The sequence below is a fragment of the Macaca thibetana genome, chromosome 15, assembly GCF_024542745.1.
Source record: "Macaca thibetana thibetana isolate TM-01 chromosome 15, ASM2454274v1, whole genome shotgun sequence".
NCBI classification, from domain to species: Eukaryota; Metazoa; Chordata; class Mammalia; order Primates; family Cercopithecidae; genus Macaca; species Macaca thibetana.
In genome coordinates this window covers 105,368,467-105,389,876 of record NC_065592.1, presented here as the reverse complement: position 1 = coordinate 105,389,876, position 21,410 = coordinate 105,368,467, and the positions used below count along the sequence as shown (strand labels likewise).

The 21,410-nt window shown below is 41.6% G+C and overlaps 1 protein-coding gene and 1 long non-coding RNA gene across 4 annotated transcripts in view; one reads left to right on the top strand and one right to left on the bottom strand.

Annotated features, from left to right (window-relative positions):
• The window catches only part of NINJ1 (ninjurin 1), an 868,176-nt gene that overhangs the window by 553,537 nt on the left and 293,229 nt on the right, over positions 1–21,410 (top strand). The gene's annotated exons all lie outside the window — the stretch shown is intronic.
• Positions 1,642–18,543, bottom strand: LOC126937828 (uncharacterized). The gene is made up of 3 exons (XR_007719863.1): positions 18,464–18,543; positions 7,166–7,399; positions 1,642–2,510 (listed from the first exon to the last, which is right to left on the bottom strand). It is a non-coding gene; the product is annotated as an uncharacterized LOC126937828 (long non-coding RNA).

Here is a 21,410-nt window from a genome sequence, read left to right as displayed (position 1 = left end):
TTGTTTGAGACAGAGTTTTGGTCTTGTTGCCCAGGCTGGAGTGCAATGGCGCCATCTCAGCTCACTGCAAACCCCGCCTCTTGGATTCAAGTGATTCTCCTGCCTCAGCCTCCCAAGTAGCTGAGATTACGGGCATGCACCACCACACCCAGCTAATTTTGTATTTTTAGTAGAGACAGGGTTTCTCCACGTTGGTCAGGCTGGTCTCAAACTCCCAATCTCAGGTGATCCACCCGCCTCGGCCTCCCAAAGTGCTGGGATTACAGGCGTGAGCCACTGAGCCCAGACAGGTGTTCTTCAATATAATTTTTTATCTCCTTTCCTACCAAGAGGGGTTTTTAGAATTGCTTGCTTGGCAGGTGAAGAATCTGCATGTTGTGGTTGTTTATTACTGAATGGGAAAATACCAGATTTTACCTTAGCTTTATTTGTTCCCCAGTTCAATGGTATTTAACCTTAGAATTTCCTAAAGATGCTTTCTAAAAGTTTTTTATTTCTCCAAGTGTCATAGTACTGTATTTGTGAATCCCAAATTGGCTTCCACTGTCTATTTAAACTTGATAGAAGATACAGGAAGATTATTTTGTCACCACCCTCTCTCTATTCCAAACAATATTTACATGAAAGAAATTTTAGTAAGAGAAGATATTTTGGAAAAGATTCTGTAATCAACTTAAACTTATGTCTGTTTTTGTTTTTTTGGTTTAAATTCAAGGGGAGGCCAAGTGTGGTGGCTCATGCCTATAATCCTAACACTTTGGGAGGCCAACACAGGTGGACCGCTTGAGCTCAGGAGTTCCAGAGGATCCTGGGCAACATGGTGAAACCCTGTCTCTACCAAAAATACAAAAACATTGTCCAGGGGTGGTGGCATGCACCTGTGGTCCCAGCTCTTTGAGAGGCTGAGGTGGGAGGATGGCTTGAGCCAAGGAGGCAGAGGTTGCAGTGAGCCCAGATCACACCACTGCACTCCAGCCTGGGCGACAGAGTAAGACTCTGTCTCAAATTAATTAATTAATTAATTCAGGGGGAATGTGTACCTTATTTCATTAAAAGCACTCTTTTTAAGCAAATGGATTTTTTAAAAATCAAGCCAAACAAGTACGCCAGCGTGAATTTTTTAAATTTTGATTTTGAAACATGCATTTTCTATCTTGCTGTAGTTTAAAGATAGAATTTACACCATATGGCCCATCAGTAATGCAGCATAAGAAACTGCATCTGTATTCCTCAATAAATGAGAGTTTGTAGAGGTTCTGACCGGCTTTTTTGTAGTCCCCCATAGAGAGGAAGAGCCAGTTAACCTGTTGCTAAGCAACAGTGCTTCACAGACCAGAACTTCTGGACACCAAAGAGAGGGTAGGGGTATGAATTGTCCAAATTTACAAAGGGAAAGGGAGAGTGCAGTGCACAAATGAATAGAAATCCGGGAAGCCACCTTTTGAAAACCAAGCAGAGGCAATTCAAGTGAGTATTACAGAAATAAACCAAAGGCCCAGTTCTTAAGTTCTTCCATGCACATAACACCCATTGAACTCGAAGGAGATCTGCATGTGTGAGGGCCAAAAGATTAACCCCAAAATAGCTCAATGAAATCCAAACAAAAAATAATAGTAAAATGAACTTTTATTTGCATGCTTAAGACTTTGCTGAAAGTATCATCTTTCATGGGTCGTAAAAGAAAATCAACATTTAAGATTTTACTGAGAGATCACTAAACTTCAAATCTGAAGCACAAGAAGTCAGCAAAATTAAATGGCTACCATTGATTTGAGAATGGATTTTCACTTACATTTTAAATTAACTTGTTAACACTAGAAAGTGTTTAAAGAAAAACATGAACATTTCTGTTTTACTTCAGTTGTGAAGAGACTCTAATCTCCATCTCTGTTTAGAAATTCCTAAATGTGCAAATATAGGTTCTTTGCAAGCAGAACCACCAAGTAGTCCTTGGTACACAGAATTTATAAACCTAAAGAAAATATTGAATGGAAAACTTAGAGAACAGTTGGAATGGGAGACACCATTATCCCAAGTCCAGTGGTTGGTTACCAAATAGCTTTTCGATTCTCTCCAAATTAAGCCCACACCAACAATTTTGTATTGTGAGGCAGCTGGTTCTGTTCCTTTTCCTCCCCTGCTCTGCTCTTTCTCTGTCCTTCTATAGCTGCCAGCCTCAGGGGTTGACCCACGCAGGCCAGCTGCACTGATGTCCTTCTCTTGCTTTTGGTTGGATTTCGTCAGCAGGTGAAGCCCAGGGAGCAAAAAGAGGGAGTTGCCAGGTTATTTCTACCTCCACGCCCTCCCGCCCTGTCAAGGACTGAGTCCCAGGAAGATGACAGCTCCAGTGCTTTCTCACCCTTGCTGTCTCAGGCCACTCTGGCTGGCACCTGGGTCCCTCGACATCCCTTGTTGGTTCCTTTAGCCCGGTCCACACCGCTGGAAATAGGCCCTTCATGAGATTCTCTTCTAAATCCCAGAAAAGTGTATCCTCCGTTTCCTGAAGAATCCTGACAAGTACATAAACCTTATTTAATTATTAAATAAAAATTAAATAAATAAATTAAATAAAAATATTTAATTTTACATAAGACAAAGCTAAAAGTTTTAGTTTATAATTTTTAAACATAGACAATAAATTTCCCAGAAAGAAACTGCTGACTACCAAGTTTTCATTTTTATTTTTTAAATGTTGGAGAAATTTTCCCAAAAAGATTCTCATCAACCAATCGAATTGTGTTAGCAGTTGTGTTAGTAGTCACAAGGAAAACAATCAGTCATATTAGTATTCTTACTATTGTTCATATTTTATCTTTCAAAAATAGATGCAATGTACAAATACTTCTTAATTAGATATGCTTAAATAAAACATTTCATATTGTATTGATTTGGGTGTATTGCACTTATAGAAAATAAAAAGTTCCTCTTCAAAGTTTCCCTTCTTGTTAAAGAAAAAATCCTAAGTGTTAGAATTAATAGTTTCTTTTAAAGACTAACTTTATGCTAGACATGCTCACAGGCACGTAGTACATTCTACGTGCTTGCACTTTAACCAGGGTATCTGTGCTAGACGTGCTCACAGGCATGTCTCAGCTCGCAGCTTATGCCCCTTCCTTATTTGGGAATGTTTATTCCTTATTTGGGAATCTTATTACTTTTGTAAGTCCTTTCGTAAGCAACTTCCTTTTTTGCTTTGTTTTTCCATTGCCTTTACCTGTTTAGAAAAGTTTTAAACTGTTAGCCAATCGGGTTTTAGTTTAGATTGTGAGGTCTGGCTCCAGCCAATGGAGACAGGATACAGTAGCAGGGACAAACTGCGTGAGGGATAAAAATTGCTTCCCTCCATTGCTCAGGTGTCCTCTCGCCATTGTTCCATCTGCCATAAGCACTCTTTCTGCGGAAAGTAAAAATGGCCTTGCTGGGAGAATTAAATTTATGTTCGAGTGCTATTTCTTTGTGGCACTGGGGAACAAGCATTCTATTTCTAAATAAACATTTTTACATATAACAGCACTGAATATAACCATGGACTGTTTGCAAATTATATTGGAATCATGTAGACACATCTTTAATCATGGATAATATAATTATTACTTTTTCTAGCCAAAAATCAGGAGCAGATGATGTATACAAGTCTGGAATGGAGGACTTTCCATTCTAGTAGAAAGAGTGGCCATTTTCAACTCTTCCTTTTGAGACCTCACTAAAATTAAAGGAACAGAATTTAAAAATACGCTATATCTCCAACGATAAAGAGAACAGGAAAGGAAATATCAACAGACAAGGGGATTTGACAGATATTTTTGGAGGGAAGAAGCGGTGGAGCAGAGGTAATTGAGTCGATTGGAGAGAGGCCGGCCTGCAGACCAAGTGAGACAAGGTCCTGGCACCGGAGAGGCTGCTGCCTGGATCCCTCCCCCAACACACGAAATCAAGAAATTGCCACGCCTCTTGCCCCAGGCCAGAGACTGTAGGTTTATGTAGACCATGGAAGGGTAGAGGCTCCGGACCTGGACCCCAGACAAAGGTGAGAGGAGAGGCTTTGCGCTAAAGAGACAGAAAGAGAAAGAGAAAGGGAGAGGGAGGGAGAGGGAGGGGGGGAGAGAGAGAGAGAGAGAGAGAGAGAGAGAGAGAGGTGGGGAAGAAGAAAGGAAAGAAAGGAGGAAGAGAGAAAAGGTGTGAAAAGAAAACAAAGTTTGAGGACCTTCTGTATTGGTTATGCCAGCAGAAACAGTTAAGCCATGGAAACTGAGTCACATACATGCTATTTTTCTTCTCTGGTACATGACCTTTGCTTCTGAGCTTTGTGTTGAGAATTAATCACGCTTCCTATTCTTCATTCAAACCTCAACTAAATGACATTGGAGATAGAGACCCTTACCTCTTTGCAATGAATGTTGAGTAACTCTTAAGAGTATAGTCAATGGTGGCCAGCCAACTCGTGTGTGTGTGTTTTATATCCTATATTAAAAAATGAAAAAAATGTTGTAATTCTGGCTGGGCACAGTGGCTCACAATTGTAATCCCAGCCCTTTGGGGGGCCAAGGCAGGCAGGTCACTTGAGGCCAGAAGTTCTAGACCAGACTGGCCAACAGGGCAAAACTCCATCTCTACTAAAAATACAAAAAATTAGCCAGGCGGGCGTGGTGGCGCACGCCTGTTATCCCAGCTGCTTGGATGGCTGTGGCTTGAGAATCCCTTGAACCTGGGAGGTGGAGATTGCAGTGAGCCAAGATCACGCCACTGCCCTCCAGCCTGGGCAACAGAGCAATACTGTGTCTCCAAACAAACAAGAAAGAAAATGTTGCAATTCTGTTCAGCACCCCTGTTTTTTTGCCTATATGATCTTCACCTTTCCCCACACCGAGGAGTGATGATCACCATTCTTTGGTGTCTGCTGCCCTCACCCTTGCGCTTGAATAAACTCTTTTAAGTGGAGCCTGAGATTTCTGATTATTTTAGGTTGACAGGGGGAAGGGAGGAAGGGAGGGCGGGTTAAAATTAAATCTGCATACTAAGCAACAAAATCCTTGCTGCTCTTCTTCAACCCTTTGTTGATTATTTCTGCTGTTAGGCTTCTGTTCCACCCCTAACTCTCCTGGCTACCCACAGGCAGGAGGTTATCTACTGGGAAAATCTCGAAAGACTGTAGAAAAAATGTCTCAAATTCTGGTTTTGGGAGTCTTCCAAAAAAAATTTTTTTTTTTCTAATTTGGCTTGCCTCTTGAATATCCTATAGAGAAGTCCCAGACTGACAAGCCCGGGCTGTCTTCCCAGACACTCCACTGAGCTGTCAGTCTCTCCCTCTGGAAGGGGAAAAGACCACTAAGCATCACCTGTTATTTGAAGAAAAGATGCTACACTACACACAGACCCAAATGAACAAATATCAGGAGAACAGAAGTTAGGGGAAGCAGCAGTGATGAAGAGAACAGAACAAAAGTTTTGTTTTTAAAAATTATTATTATTATTATTATTTGAGACCGAGTCTCACTCTGTTGCCCAGGCTGGTTTGCAGTGGCATGATCTTGGCTCACAGCAAACTCTGCCTACCAGGTTCAAGTGATTCTCATGCCTCAGCCTCCCAAGTAGCTGGGATTATAGTTGCCCGCCATCACGCCCAGCTAATTTTTGTATTTTTAATAGAAAATTAAAAATACATGTTGGTCTCACCATGTTGGCCAGACTGGTCTCAAACTCCTGACCTCAGGTGATCCACCTGCCTTGGCCTCCCAAAGTGCTGGGATTACAGGTGTGAGCCACTACGCCCAGCCAGAATAAAACTTTTAATATCTTTTCTTAATACCACACCCAGCCAGAATAAAACTTCTAAAATCTTTTATTTCTGTCAGCAGACAAATAAAATAAGGCATTACATTCATGAAACAGAACAGGTATTAGAATATAAGAGAGAAGAAAAACCTCAAACAAAATTGTGGCAGCTGAACTAAAAACATCAAATAAGGATTGGAGTGCAATATTAAAGAAATTTCCCAGGAAGCAGAACAAAAAGGAAGTAAAACAGAAAAGGCTAATAGAGAAAGTGCAATTAATTCAGATAATCAATCCAGAAGGCCTGATACCTGACTGAATAGGGTTCCAGAAAGAGGAACAGAGAAAAAGGATGTGAAGAGTGGGCGTGATAATAGTACTACTAACACTATTGTTTGTTCTTTGTCTTCAAGAAGACCTGTCAGAGGTGCAGTGTATGAGTCTCTGGATTGGAAGGGCTCGATAGATGCCCAGCATGACAATGAAGAGGACCCACATCTAGACATATATTGGCCTGAAATTTTCATATATTTGGGATCAAGAGAAAATCCTGAAAGCTTGTAAATTAATGCTGTTCAATACGGTGGTCATTAGCCATGGCTGACTGTTCAGCACTGGAGATGCGGCCGCTCTGAATGGAGATGTGCTGTAAGTGTAAAGTAGACACTGAATATTGTTGGGCTTAGTAGAAAACAAAATAGTAAAATGTCTCATTAATAGTTTTCATTCTGAAAATATGTTGAAATGATTATATATGTATTTGGAGATGAAGTCTCACTCTGTTGCCCAGGCTGGAGTGCAGTAGCGCAATCTTGGCTCACTGCAACCTCTACCTCCGCGGTTCAAGCGATTCTCCTGCCTCAGCCTCCTGAGTAGCTGGGACTGCAGGCGTGCGCCACTATGCCCGGCTAATTTTTGTATTTTTAGTAGAGATGGGGTTTCACCATATTAGTCAGGCTGGTCTTGAACTCCTGACGTTGTGATCCACCTGCCTCGGCCTCCCAAAGTGCTGGGATTACAGGCCTGAGCCACCATGCCCGGCCAAAATGATATTTAAAATTTTTTAAATATTGGGCTAAATATAACATATTATTACAACTACTTGCACTTGTTTCTTTTTATTTTAAGGTAGCTCCTGGAAAATTTTAGATGACATAGACGGTTTCTGTTCTGTGTCTGTTAGACAGTGCTTTGCAGAGAGAAGCAGATAGGTCATGCATAAGGATACTGAGGTCAGAATGACAGCTGACTTTCAGCAGCAGCTCTAGGAAACTGAAGAAAAATGATCCCCATATTCAATGAGAAATAGTTTTCAACCTTAGTAGTCTACATTCTGCCACACTTTCAGTCAACTGAAAGACACTTAGAGACATGCAAGCATGCAAAAGTTTACCTTCTTTGCTCTCTCCTTGAACGTTCCTGAAGGAAGTACCCCAGGAAAATAAACTTGTAAACCAATGGCATGGAAGGCATGGGATCTAAAAGCAGGACGTCAAGTATAGGACTCGGAGCAAGTTGTGCAGCAGGTCCGGGAAGCAGACAAGCCAGTGCAGAACAGGAAGTCAGGAGGCTCAGTGGGAAGTCACGGCACCAGTGGATTTGCTGACATACGGAGGCTTCTGGCTCACTGGAAGACAGGTATGCAGACAACAAAGTTATTTTTTGAGAGATGATAATTTAAGAAAAAAGTTGTACTCTTCCTGGCTCATGTGAACAGTATCGACATGACACAAATAATAATGTGAACTCAAAGACTGTGGTATGCTTACACCAGGGGAATGGGGGAGGGAAAGCAAAGTGCACTTGAGCTAGATGACATCTGTCAAGACAGGGAGGAAAAAGATAACGTCTAAAATAAATAACAGCACATGCATATTCCTTAGGAATTGGAAGGTAAATTGCAGAAGAAATGGCTTAACAATTTGTACATGGTTTCTCGTGACTTCTTATGACAGTTTAAGACCAGGGAGCAATAGGGAGGGGAGGCGCAAGGGATGCTATTTTGTTTCTATTACTATTTGATTTTTAAAAACTATACACATCAATTAATATGATAAATATTATAATTTAAGTTTTTATTTATTTATTTTAGAAAAAACAGCAACAAAAGCAAGTGCAAAAAACAGCAACAGCAAAAAGCTCTATTAGACATCATTACATCCGTAGTACTATGTGAGGCTCTGTGGGGGATTTTTTAAAATGTAAATAACCAGTAGGCTTATAAATAATGCAGCGAGTGTGAAAAGCATCATTGTCAGGTCTAATAATAATGTATGTAGACGTCAGTAAAGTATACTTTTGCTTCTAGTACTTCACTTGCCTCATGATATCCGTCAAGCTTTTGAGAAGAAAGTACAGGATCTGTTAGGTTCTTTTTGTTGCTGTTTTTTTGAGACGGAGTCTCGCTCTGTCTCCCAGCCTGGAGTGCAATGGCGTGGTCTTGGCTTACTGTAACCTCCACCTCCCGGGTTCAAGTGATTCTCCTGCCTCAGCCTCCCAAGTAGCTGGGACTACAGGCACATGCCACCACACCTGGCTAATTTTTTGTATTTTTAGTAGAGATGGAGTTTCACCATGTTGGTCAGGCTGGTCTTGATCTCCTGACCTCAGGTGATGCACCCATCTCAGCTTCCCAAAGTGCTGGGATTACAGATGTGAGCCACCGCACCTGGACAAGGATCTGTTAGGTTTTTAACATAACAGTTTACCAGATGCTTTCCTTGATCAGCCTGCATCTGTCAAACCACTGAGTACCACAAGTGTCCACAAAGACACCTCTGAGAGGGGCGGGCACTGACAAGTTCCTGGAGTCAGAGGCTGGGCTGGGCTGCTACCTGATTGACTATGCAACCCTGGACATGCACGTCCCCACATGCTTTGAATTCATCCCGGATCACATGAGGCAGTACACGGGGTATGGCAGATCCTTTTTGGCATCCTTCCCCAAGTCTAAATTTCTTTAGTGTCATTCATTTTTCTGATTTTGTAATTGTTTCGAGTCTGTTTTTCTGATTTTAAAGCAATATACGCTCATTGTCAAAATTTTGTAAAATCCAGAAAAGTATGATAAAGAGAATTAGCATGCTGAGCCCTACTATTCAGCAGCAACCACCAGGAACATTTTGAGATATGTATTAATCTATGAGTATCTATAAGTGTGAATTCTAGAGAGAATATGTAGTAGCCATGAAATCATGTTTTCAACAAATATTCCAGGATATGGGAAGGTACTCACGCTTTCATTTTGAGTATAATATACATTAGTTGTAGTGTGTGTTGTGGCTATATAGTATTCTATCTTGTGAATAAGCTATACCATATGCTATGAATGAACCAAATCATTATTTGTGGACGTTTCCATTTGTTTTCAGTGTGTTATTATTATTGTTGCTTTTTGAGACAGGGTCTTGCTCTGTTGCTCAGGTTGGAATGCAATGGTGTGATCTCGGCTGACTGCATTCTCCGCCTTCCAGTCTCAAGCAATCCTCCCACCTCAGCCTCAAGAGTAGCTGGGACCACAGTCGTGCACCACCACACCCAGTTAATTTTTTTTTTTTTTTTAAGTAGAGATATTGCTCTACCATATTGCCCAGACTGGTCTCAAACTCCTGAGCTCAAGCAATTCCCCCTCCTTGGCCTCCCAAAGTGCTGAGATTACAGTGTGTTATTATTGTAAATAACACTGTAACAAACATCACTGAGCATCAGTATATTTCTGTCTACTAATTTCCTAAGGATAAATTTCCAAATTAGAATTGTCAGGTCAAAGAGTCTAACTATTCTTATCTTAGTCCTTTGATGCCCACTGCCAGATTCCTCCCAGGAAAGGTGGCATCATGTCACCACCCTAATACCATGAATGGTGTGCCTGTTTTCTACTCTACCCACACCAAGTGTTATCATTTTCAAAAATTTGCTCAACTGATGGATCAAAAATGGTAGCTCTTATTTTTATTGAGATTGAGGTGTTTTTTTTAGTTTAGTTTTGTTTTTGAGATGGGGTCTCACTCTTGCACAGGCTAGAGTGCAGTGGTGTGATCACAGCTGACTGTAGCCTCAAACTTCTGGACTCAAGCCATCCTCCCACCTGAGCCTCTCAAGTAGCTGAGACTGCAGGTACGGCTAATTTTTTTATTTTTATTTTTAGCTAATGCCTGGCTTATATATATATATATATTTGGAGGTGGAGTCTTGCTATATTGCCCAGGCTGCTCTTGAAACCCTGGCCTTGCCGGGCGCGGTGGCTCACGCCTGTAATCCCAGCACTTTGGGGAGGCCGAGGCGGGCAGATCACAAGGTCAGGAGATCGAGACCACGGTGAAACCCCGTCTCTACTAAAAATACAAAAATTAGCCGGGCGCGGTTGTGGGCGCCTGTAGTCCCAGCTACTCGGGAGGCTGAGGCAGGAGAATGGCGTGAACCCGGGAGGCGGAGCTTGCAGTGAGCCGAGATCGTGCCACTGCACTCCAGCCTGGGCGACAGAGCGAGACTCCGTCTCAAAAAAAAAAAAAAAAAAAAAAGAAACCCTGGCCTCAAGTGACCCTCTCTTCTTAGCCTCCCACAGTATGGGCATTATAGGCATGAGCCACTGTGCCTGGCTGAGATTGAGGTTTTAAAATATATCTTTTTGGCCATATATGTGTATTTTCAAGTAATTTCCCACTCATGTCTTTTGACACTTTTTATATTGAGGCGTTATTCTCTTATTTCATAAAAGCTCTTTTTACATCAAGTATAATAATGCTTACCTTATATAATACGTTTTAGTTAAAACATATTAAAAGATCCTCTTATCTTTCCCAGTTTGTTGCTGTCCTGTTAAAAGGATTTTTTTTTTTTGTTTTTAACGTAGAGGCTTTCTTAATTTTTATTTTTAATGTAGAGCCTTTCTTAAATTTTATCATGTCAATTAAGTTTTTCCTCTATGGTTTTTTTTTTCCTTTTATGCTTGAAGGGATATTTTTCACCTTGAGATCAGGTAAATATTTGCCTATATTTTCCTCTGGTTCTTCCCTGGTGTCGCTCATATTGATTGATCTGGAATTTACTGTAGGTATGGTCTATCTAACTTATTTTTTTGCACCTAGTTAGCCAATGTACAAATCCCTTCACCTATTTATTTTTAAATGTTAATGTATAAAAGTAAAAGTAAAATGGTAATGTATAAAAGTAAAGAGTCTAGTGTAAGTCATTTCCACGTACCTGTCACCCAGCTTAGTAATTATCGACTTATGGCCAATTTGGATTTATCTGTGTCCCCTTCCCCTCCTACACTGGATGTTTTTAAAGCAAAATTCAGGCATCGTATAATTTTCAGCCACAAATTTTTCAGTATGAGCTCTAAGGACTGTCTTAAATAAGGACTCTCTTAAAGGCATAACTACACTACCATTATCATACCTAACATAATATCTGGTCATTGTTCCAGTTTCTTTGATTAATACTTTATCAACTTTAAAAAATTATTTTACCACCAAATAAAACTGAAATTCTTGCAGTAAAACAATTTAAAACTTAGGGTGATTAAAAACAGTTGGCAACCTGGTTGGTGATGGGATGGGTCAAATTGAGGGGGACAAGAACTCAGAAAGCAGGCAGTTGTGTAGGATCAGAGCCGGCACAGGCAAGGACCCAACAGGGGGCAGTAGTAGAAGGTCCATGGAGCCCACTGGTGTCTGATCCTGCAGGGAAGGGGACGCAGAAAGCAGTGGCCCAGGGTGGGGCCAGAGTCAGGGCTCACTCCTCTGAAAGCAGAGTTCCAGTCCTAGAGGAACTGTGGTAATAAGAAGGACATCAGACCAGGACCTCCGTGTGATACCAAAGCTAGTGGTCTAGTTATTAGATGTGGACTGCAGTGCTGGGGCTTGTGCACAACTGGACAAGGCCTAACTCTGTTTATCAGAACTAGATTTCAACATCAGAGTTGAAGGAGAAGCAAGACTGACCTAATGCTGACTGGGTAAGCTCTTGTTCTCTTTATGGACAGGATGATCTCAGAGTTGAAATGAGTCAAACATATCAAGTAGAGATAAGCATAGAGATTTCAGTGACCTGGACACATGATCCATAAAACTTTATCTTCATTAGTATTAATGTTCAGATCATAGTAAGTAGACTAGCCACGTTTGTGGGCTGAATCGCTTCAACCTCATCTGCCATTCTCCTTACTTTGTTCCAACCACACTGGCCACCTTACTATTTATAGATTTGGCTAGGCATGGTCCTGCTGAAAGATCCTCTTATCTGGTATTTTTCCAAATAGCCAAGTGACATAAATTCTCCTCTCCTTCAGATCTTTGCTAAAATGTTGCTTTCTCAATGAAGCCCTCCTTGACGACCCTATCAAAAATCCTAACCCGTGCTAGCTACACCCTTTCTTCTTTCGCCCCACAGCAGTGATCATATCTGGGATCAAATATTTTGCTTATTTGTTATAATAGTATATATGTTGCTTGTTTGTTTTTCCCTCTTCCCTGCCCAAATATAAATTCTGAGAGGACAGGGTTTTCAGGTGTTATTAACTGCTTTATCATCAGTGCTTAGAACTGTGCTTGGCATATAGTTAATTATCAAAAAAAAATGTTTATTGAGTGAGGAAATGAATGAATGAGTAAATGAATGGAGGCAGTTTGGAAAAGTTCGTATGCAAGTATTTTATCAGTCAGGATTCCAAGAGGAAATAGATGGAACACTGAAACGGGGTAATTAGGCAGAATGTAGGCTAAAGCATTATTTGCAAAGGTGTGGGCAGGATTAAGGGGTGGTGCGGCAGCATTACCGTCCCTAGGCCTGAATAGAAAAGAAAGAATAATTGAGAATCTTAAGGGAGCAGTGGTCAGAGGGGGTCATATGAAGAGTTTCCCATAAAGGTACACAGTCAACCCAGGTTGACCCAGCAGGGAGGGAGGCAGGGGAATAAATACCCATCCTCACTCTCCTACACTCTAACCTTGTGCTAGTGCCGCCCATTGGCAAACCTAATAGGAAACCAGAGGACAAAGAAATCCATCAGTGAAGTCCATAAAGACCAGTAGAACTGTGGGGCACAGAGTAAGGTGGAAAGGGATAAGGACAGGACCTGGAGGGAAAAGAGAAAATAAGCACAGCAAGTATTTCTAGATACCTGGTTAAGTAGAGCATTATGCTAGGCCTGGGATCTTCTTGTGGTGAAATTCTAAAACGATTATCCAAGATCTCCAGTCCTAATCTCCAGGACTGTGAAAGACCCATAGCTAACACCATACTGTATGGTGAAAGACTGAAAACCTTCCCCCTAATATTAGAAACAGGACACTGAGACAGGCATTTGCCACTTCTACAAAACATAGTGTTAGGAGTTCTAACCAGAGTGATTAGGCAAGAAAAATAAATAAAGGACACCCAAATTGTAAAGAAAGAAGTAAAATTTTCTCTGTTTGCAGTGAAAAATAGGTTTTAAAAGACTCTAAAGACTCCACGAAAGGCCAGGCATGGTGGCTCATGCCTGTAATCCCAGCACTTTGGGAGGCTGAGGGGGGTGAATCACGAGGTCAGGAGATTGAGACCATCCTGGCTAACACAGTGAAACCCCGTCTCTACTAAAATATACAAAAAAATTAGCCGAGTGTGGTGGTGGGCGCCTGTAGTCCCAGCTACTCGGGAGGCTGATGCAGGAGAATGGCATGAACCTGGGAGGCGGAGCTTGCAATGAGCGGAGATTGCGCTGCAACACTCCAGCCTGGGCGACAGAGCTAGACTCTGTCTCAAAAAAAAAAAAATTCCATGAAAAAACTATTAGAACTAATAAATGAATTCAGCAAAGTTGAAAGATACAAAATTGATACACAGTAAATCATCTGCATTTATCTACATTAACAATAAACAATCTGTAAAGGAAATTAAGAAGACAATTCCACTTAGAATGGCATAAAAAAGAATACAATACTTAGGAATAAATTTAACCCAGGAATTGAAAGACTTGTACACTGAAAACTACAAAACATTGCTAAAACAAATTAAAGAAGACAAAAATACATGGACATAGATCGGAAGATTTTACATTGCCAAGATGAAAATATACCCAAAGTGATATATAGATTCAGTTCAGTCCCTATCAAAATACAAAGGCATTTTCTTTTGTAGAAATAATAAAACCCATTCTAAAATTCATACGGGAATGTAAGGAAACCCAAATAGCCACAACAATCTTGAAAAAAGCAGAGCAAAGTTAGAGTGCTCACATTTCCTGATTTTGAAGTTTACTACAAGTCTTCAGTAGTCAAAACAATATGGTGCTGGCATGAGGCAGACATATGGACCAAAGGAATAGAATACAGATTCCAGAAATAAACTCTCACATACATGGTTTTGAGCAGGGTGAAAAGACCATTCAGTTGGGGAAAGGACAGTCTTTTCAACAAATGGTACTAGAAAAGCCAGATATCCACATGCAAAAGAATGAAGTTGGACACTTATCTACTAGTATATGCAAAAATTAACTCAAAATATATCAAAGATCTATGCATAAGAGCTAAAAACCACAAAATTCTTAGGAGAAACCATAGAGAAAAAGCTTCAAGACATGGGATTTGACAGTGATTTCTTGGCCATGGCACTAAAAGGATAAGCAACAAAAGAAGAGATAAATCGGCCTTCATCAAAATTAAAAACTTATGCATCAAAGGACACAATCAAAAGAGTGAAAAGGCAATTTATGGCATGGGAAAAATTTTGCAAAGTATATACCTGATAAAGGATTAATATCCAGAATATATAAAGAGCTCCTATAACTTATCAACAAAAAACAATTTCATCAAAATTTGGAGTTGAATAGACGTTTCTCCAAAGAAATACAGATGGTCAATTAGCATATGAAAAAGTGTTCATCCTCATTTGTGATTAGGAAAATGCAAATCAAAACCACAATGAGATACCACTTCATACCCATTAGGGTGGCTATTATCAAAACAAACAAACAAAACCAAAAAATAACAAGTGAGAATGAGGAGGTGGAGAAATTTGAACAGTCAACGTTGCTGATTGGGATGTAAAATGGTGAAATTTGAACAGTCAACATTGCTGATTGGGATGTAAAATGGTGCAGCTGCTGCAGGAAACAGTTTGGTGATTCCTCAAAAAGTTAAACATAGAATTATCATATGATCCGGTAATTTCATCTTCTAGATATATTCCCAAAAGATTGAAAGCAACGATTCAAATAGATACTTGTATGCCAATGTTCATTGCAGCTTCATTCACGATAGCCAAAAGATGGAAAAAACCCAAACTTTGATCAACAGATGAATAGATAAACAAAATATGGTATGTACATAAAAAGAAATATTATTCAACAATAAAAGGGAATGAAATTCTGACACATGCTGCAATATGGATGAAAGTTGAAAACAGGCCGGGCGCGGTGGCTCAAGCCTGTAATCCCAGCACTTTGGGAGGCCGAGACGGGCGGATCATGAGGTCAGGAGATCGAGACCATCCTGGCTAACACGGTGAAACCCCGTCTCTACTAAAAAATACAAAAAACTAGCCGGGCGAAGTGGCGGGTGCCTGTATTCCCAGCTACTGGGGAGGCTGAGGCAGGAGAATGGCGTGAACCCGAGAGGAGGAGCTTGCAGTGAGCTGAGATCCGTTCACTGCACTCCAGCCTGGGTGACAGAGCAAGACTCCGTCTCAAAAAAAAAAAAAAAAAAAAAGAAAGTTGAAAACAATATGCTAAGTGAAATAAGCCTGTCACAAAAGGACAAATACTGTATGTCTGCATTTATATGAAGTACCTACAATTGACAAATTCATAGAGAGAAAAAAACAGATCACAGTTACCAGGGGCTGGAGAAGGGGCAAGTTGGCAGTTATTGTTTAATGGGTACAGAATTTTCGTCTGGAATGATGAAAGTCTTCTGGAAATGGATAGAGATGATGGTACCACAACATCGTTAATGTAATTAACGTCACTGATTGTACACTTAAAAATTATTACTATGATAAATTTTATGGTGCATCTATATATAAAATATATATATATAAAATATATACCACATATATACCAAATTATATACATATATAATCACAGTAAAAAAGAAAAACACCTGAAAACAACATTGTCCCTGCCCCACAGGGAGGACATTCCTTGCCCTCAACTGCAGCCACACTCCCTGTTGGTGAGGGGAAGGGTATCCACCATTCTCCTGACACTGCCTGGCTCCTCCAGCTGGCTGTATGTATCCCCATTTCAGGGACCCATGATTGATGCAGCCCTCAACTGGCTAGTCTGTTACATCAGTCAAAGATGTTATATAAACCAAAGTTGCCCTGGGTATATTGGCCACTAGTGTTTTTATTGATTAACAATAGGCTGAGATCCATTCATCGACCTCAAATTTTACACATCCAGCTGTTTTAAATGTAGCCCAGATAAGCATATTTTTAGTCATTTACAGGTCACCTGCTTTGCCTACTCCACAAAACCATATCCACCATCTATTAGCCATGGATAAGATGAACTTTGAGGCTATGGGGACCCCCAGCCACTGATGCCCTTGGGAGCTCTGACCCAGATCCTCCCTACCGGGCTGTTGTGTGACATCGTCTAGATGTGCAAGCCCCGTCTCTCACATCCTGTACCCAGGAGCTCCCCCATCTCTCACATCCTGTACCCAGGAGCTCCCCCATCTCTCACACCCTGTACCCAGGAGCTCCCCCATCTCTCACATCCTGTACCCAGGAGCTCCCCCATCTCTCACATCCTGTCCCCAAGAGCTCCCTTGCCTTCCTCTCTTTTAGTACGGTGTTTTGACAGGCTCATGCCTGAGGGGATTCGTCTGCGTGCAGCCTTCTTAGAGCATCTCCCAAATAAAGCATGTGTGTGCTACTGTCACTTTGTGGTCATATTTTTTCCTCTTGATCAGCTCTTCAATTCCTTGAACCTGCAATACTGTCCTGACCCAGGCCTGTGTGTAGAGAGGGTTCTGTGGGACAGCAGTCTGCTGCTGCGGGTATGGAATTAGACAGCCTGGCCTCCAGCTTCCCCATCCTGCTGCTGCCTGGCTGTGAGCCTGAACCAGGCACTCAACTTCCCTGAGTTCTTATCTATAAACAAGAATAATAAATGTGCCTACCACGAAGGGCTGCTGTGAGGATTAAATGGACTATGTACATAAAGAGCCTGAGCCAGAATCAGCACTCAACAAGTAATAGATGTGGTTTTTTGTGTGAATCAAAGGTTATGCAGGTTCCCCAAGGTTCAGCTGGGTAGGGTTTTAACATGATCTCGGATGCTTGTCAGATAGTTCTCTAGATAAATCACTTGAAAAGCCTTGCGCACACACACACACACACACACACACACACACACGTTGTCTGCACTGTTTTTTGATCTGCTTTTTTCAACATAACAAAATACTGGAATGAAATTTAATGAAAATCACACAACTAGATCATTATTTTTGTGGTTTTTTTTTTTTTTTTTTTTTGAGACGGAGTCTTGCTCCGTCGCCCAGGCTGGAGTGCAGTGGCCGGATCTCAGCTTACTGCAAGCTCCGCCTACCGGGTTTACGCCATTCTCCTGCCTCAGCCTCCCGAGTAGCTGGGACTACAGGCGCCTGCTACCTCGCCCGGCTAGTTTTTTGTATTTTTTAGTAGAGACGGGGTTTCACCGTGTTAGCCAGGATGGTCTCGATCTGCTGACCTCGTGATCAGCCCGTCTCGGCCTCCCAAAGTGCTGGGATTACAGGCTTGAGCCACCGCGCCCGGCCAACTAGATCATTATTATTACTGTGATTGCTATTGTCTTGTCGCCCAGGCTGGAGTGCAGTGGCACCATCTTGACTCACTGCAGCCTCAACATCCCCCCGTCAAGGGATCCTCCCACTGCAGCCTCCTGAGTAGCTGGGACCACAGGCCGGTGCCACTATGCCGGCTAATTTGTATTTTTAGTAGAGATGGGGTTTCACCATGTTGCCCAGACTGGTCTTGAACTTTGAGGCTCAAGCAATCCGCTCACCTGGGCCTCTGGGATTACAGGCGTGAGCCACCATGCCTGCCATAATTTTTAAAATAGTTACATTGTATGGTGATATACAAAGAAATATTTAATGAATTGCCTATTTTGGGACAGTTAAGTGGTTTTCCATTTTTCATTATGTAAAAATATTAGGTAGTAAAGGTGTGTTTTTATTTATTTATTTATTTTGAGACAGAGTTTCACTCTGTCACCCAGGCTGGAGTGCAATGGTACGATCTCGGCTCACTGCAAGCTCAGCATCCCAGATTCAAGCAACTCTCCTGCCTCAGCCTCCCGAGTAGCTGGGATTAAAGGCATGCACCACCACACCCGGCTAATTTTGTATTTTTAATAGAGATGGGGTTTCACCATGTTGGTCAGGCTGGTCTCGAACTCCTGACCTCAGATGATCCCCCTGCCTTGGCCTCCCACAGTGCTGGAATTACAGGCATGAACCACCGTGCTTGGCAAAATGTGTGTGTATTCACAATATTATTGCCATGTCTGATTTTTTTAGAATACATTTCTAGAAATGGAATTACTGGATCAAAAGATATGCCTATTTTAAGGTTTTGATTCCTAGTAATGTTGGAACATTACTGAAGGTAATTTACCAAGAAACCAAGTTAGTAGATTTTGGAATGCATTCTCGTCTAAAAAAAAATTGTGGTAAAATGCACATAACATAAAGCTTACCATCTTAACCATTTAAAAATGTACAGTGCAGTGGCATTAAGCACATTCACACTATCATGCTCCCATCGCCATCATCCATCCACAGAACTGTTTTCATCCTGTAAAATGAGAATGTGTACCTATTAAAAATAACTCTCAAATAAGTTGAAAATTTATGTCAACAAATAGATCTGCATGGATGCTGATAGAGCTTTATTGATAATTACCAAAACTTAGAAGCAACCAAGATGCACCTCAGTAGGTGAATGGATAAATAAACTGGCCTGCAAAGCCTCTTGACAGTCTGCAAAGCCTCTTACGGAACCAAGAGAATCCATAAGTGGCCCTGTGACCCCCTGGGACTTCCTCCACTGCAAACTTGGAGGAAGTCCATACAAGGGAATATTATTTGGTGTTAAAAAGGAATGAGCTACCAAGTCATGAAAAGACAGAGTTACCTTAAATGCATGTTACTAAGTAAATGAAGCCAATCTGAAAAAGCTGCGTACTCTATGATTTCAGTCATGTGATATTCTGGAAAAGGCAAAACCATGCAGACAATAAAAAGATCAGCAGTTGTCGGGTTGGGTGAGGGATAGAGGGATGAAGAACTGGAGTACAGAAGATTTTTAAGGCAGTGAAAATACTCTACATAGACCAGGCACAGTGGCTTATGCCTGTAATCCCAGCACTTTGGAATGCCAAAGCAGGCGGATCACTTGCGGTCAGGAGTTCGAGACCAACCTCGCCAACATGGTGAATCCCCGTCTCTACTGAAAATACAAAAATTAGCTGAGCGTGGTAGTGCGTGCCTGTAATCCCAGCTACTGGGGATGCTGAGGCAGGAGAATTGCTGCAACCTGGATAGCAGAGGTTGCAGTGAGCTGAGATCATGCCATTGCACTCTAGCCTGGGCGACAGAGCAAGACTCCATGTCAAAAAAAAAAAAAAAAAAAAAAAAAGAAAATACTCCACATGACACTGTAATAAGGGATACATGTCATTATACATTTCTCCAAACCCATAGAATATACAACAAGAATAAATCCTAATGTAAACTCTGGACTTTGAGTGACAGTGATGTGTTAATGTAGGTTCATTGGTTGTAACAAATGTACCATGCTGGTGGAGAATGTTGATGGTCAGGGATAGTGTGCACGTGTGCAGAGGATAGATGAAAATCTCTGTACCTTACTCTTAATTTTGCTGTAAACTTAAAACTGCCCTAAAAATAAAGTCTATTTTTTTTAAGTTAAGAAGAAATAAAGTCCTTCTCAGACAAACAAAAATTAATTTGCTGCTGTTAGACCTTGCAAGAATTGTTAAAAGAATTTCTTCAAACATCAGCAAGATCGTGGAATAGGTGGCCCCCAGTTTGCATTCCTCTACAGAATCATCTGGCAGCCATCCACAGATTAAAGGGCCTTTGTGAGAGCTTTGAGATCCAGGTAGGAGACTGTGAAACTCCAGAGAAGTCTAAGACCCAGAAGAGCTCCTTTGAGAAGGCAAACCTGTACTCCATGAGCTGGTTCACTGTATATGGTCCCAGCTGCAGACCGAAGCAGCCCCCTCCCCCTAAGGACTCTGTGTCAGCCCTAGTTTGCTGTGGTCCTGCAGCCCATCCCATCTTCCAAGAGAACCAGAAGGAGCCATGCCCATTCGTGTCCCCAGTAACAGGCCAGCTGGCCATGAACCCAACTGTGGATCTGTAAGTGGCCCTGTGACCCAGATCCATCCCTGATCTCAGTCCGGCCTGACCAGTGACCAAGTAACACCCACTTGTGTCCCTAATAGCAGGACCAAAAACCTCAGTTTTGGCTGTGGACACTGAAGTCAGTCCTGGTCATGAACCCTGTAGTGGCTTTGACACTCAGTACCAGTCTCTGCTGTGGTCTGGAGGCAGTCCTGTCCACTCAGGGATCTGATAGGAGACACAGCCACCTGAAAAGTGGTGGGCCTGCTTTTCCGGCCCAACTGTGGACCCTGAAGCAGCCCTGTGACTCAGCTCCAGTCCTGGAGGCTGTTCTTCCCACACAGAGACCCAGTGAGAGCCACACCTGTCTGCACCCTGATAACAGGCCTGCTGCCTATGGCTTTGACTACAGACACAGAAGTGGCTCTATGACACGGCTCTAGCCCCACTGGACTGATATGCCAGAGGAAGTCCTGTCCACCTGAAGCTCTGATAGGAACCATGCCTATCTGTACCTATGGTAACAGGCCTGCCAACAACAGACCCAGCTGTGGATTTGTAAACAGCCAAATTACCTCGCTCAAGCCCAGCTCATCTGTGATCCTGGAGACAGACCTATCTATCAGTCCAGGGACCCAGCAATGTAAAGACCCAGGAGGTCTTTATCTGCCCAAACCAGTCTGTAAAACAGATGTGTTTGTGCCTTTAAATGCATAGACATTTGTAGCAAGGCTACAAAGAACATGAAGAATCATGCAAATATGACATCACCAAAAGAGACTAATATGGTTCCAGTACTGACCCCAAAGATGGAAAATGACAAATTGACCAATTATTCAAAATAATTATTTTAAGGAAGCTCTGTGAGCTACAAGAGAACACAGAGAGACAACTCAACAAAATCAATAAAAAATATATGAATAAAGCAAGAAGTAAACAAAGGGACATAAAGCATAAAAAATATTAACAGAAATTCTGAAGCTAAAGAATACAATGAATAAAATGAAAATGCAATAGAGAACATCAAGAGTAAACTTGTTCAAGCTGAAGAAAGTACCTGTGAAGTTGAAGACAGGCCATTTGAAATTATCTAGGCAGAGGAGAAAAAAGAAAAAAGAATGAAAAAGAGTAAAGAAAGTGTATGGGATTTATTGGACATCATGAAGAGAACTAAAATACATGTCACAGAAGTCCCAGGAGAAGAGATAGAGAAAGGGGGAAAAGCTTACTTTATTTATTAATTTTTTTTAGACAGAGTCTTGCTCTGTTGCCAGG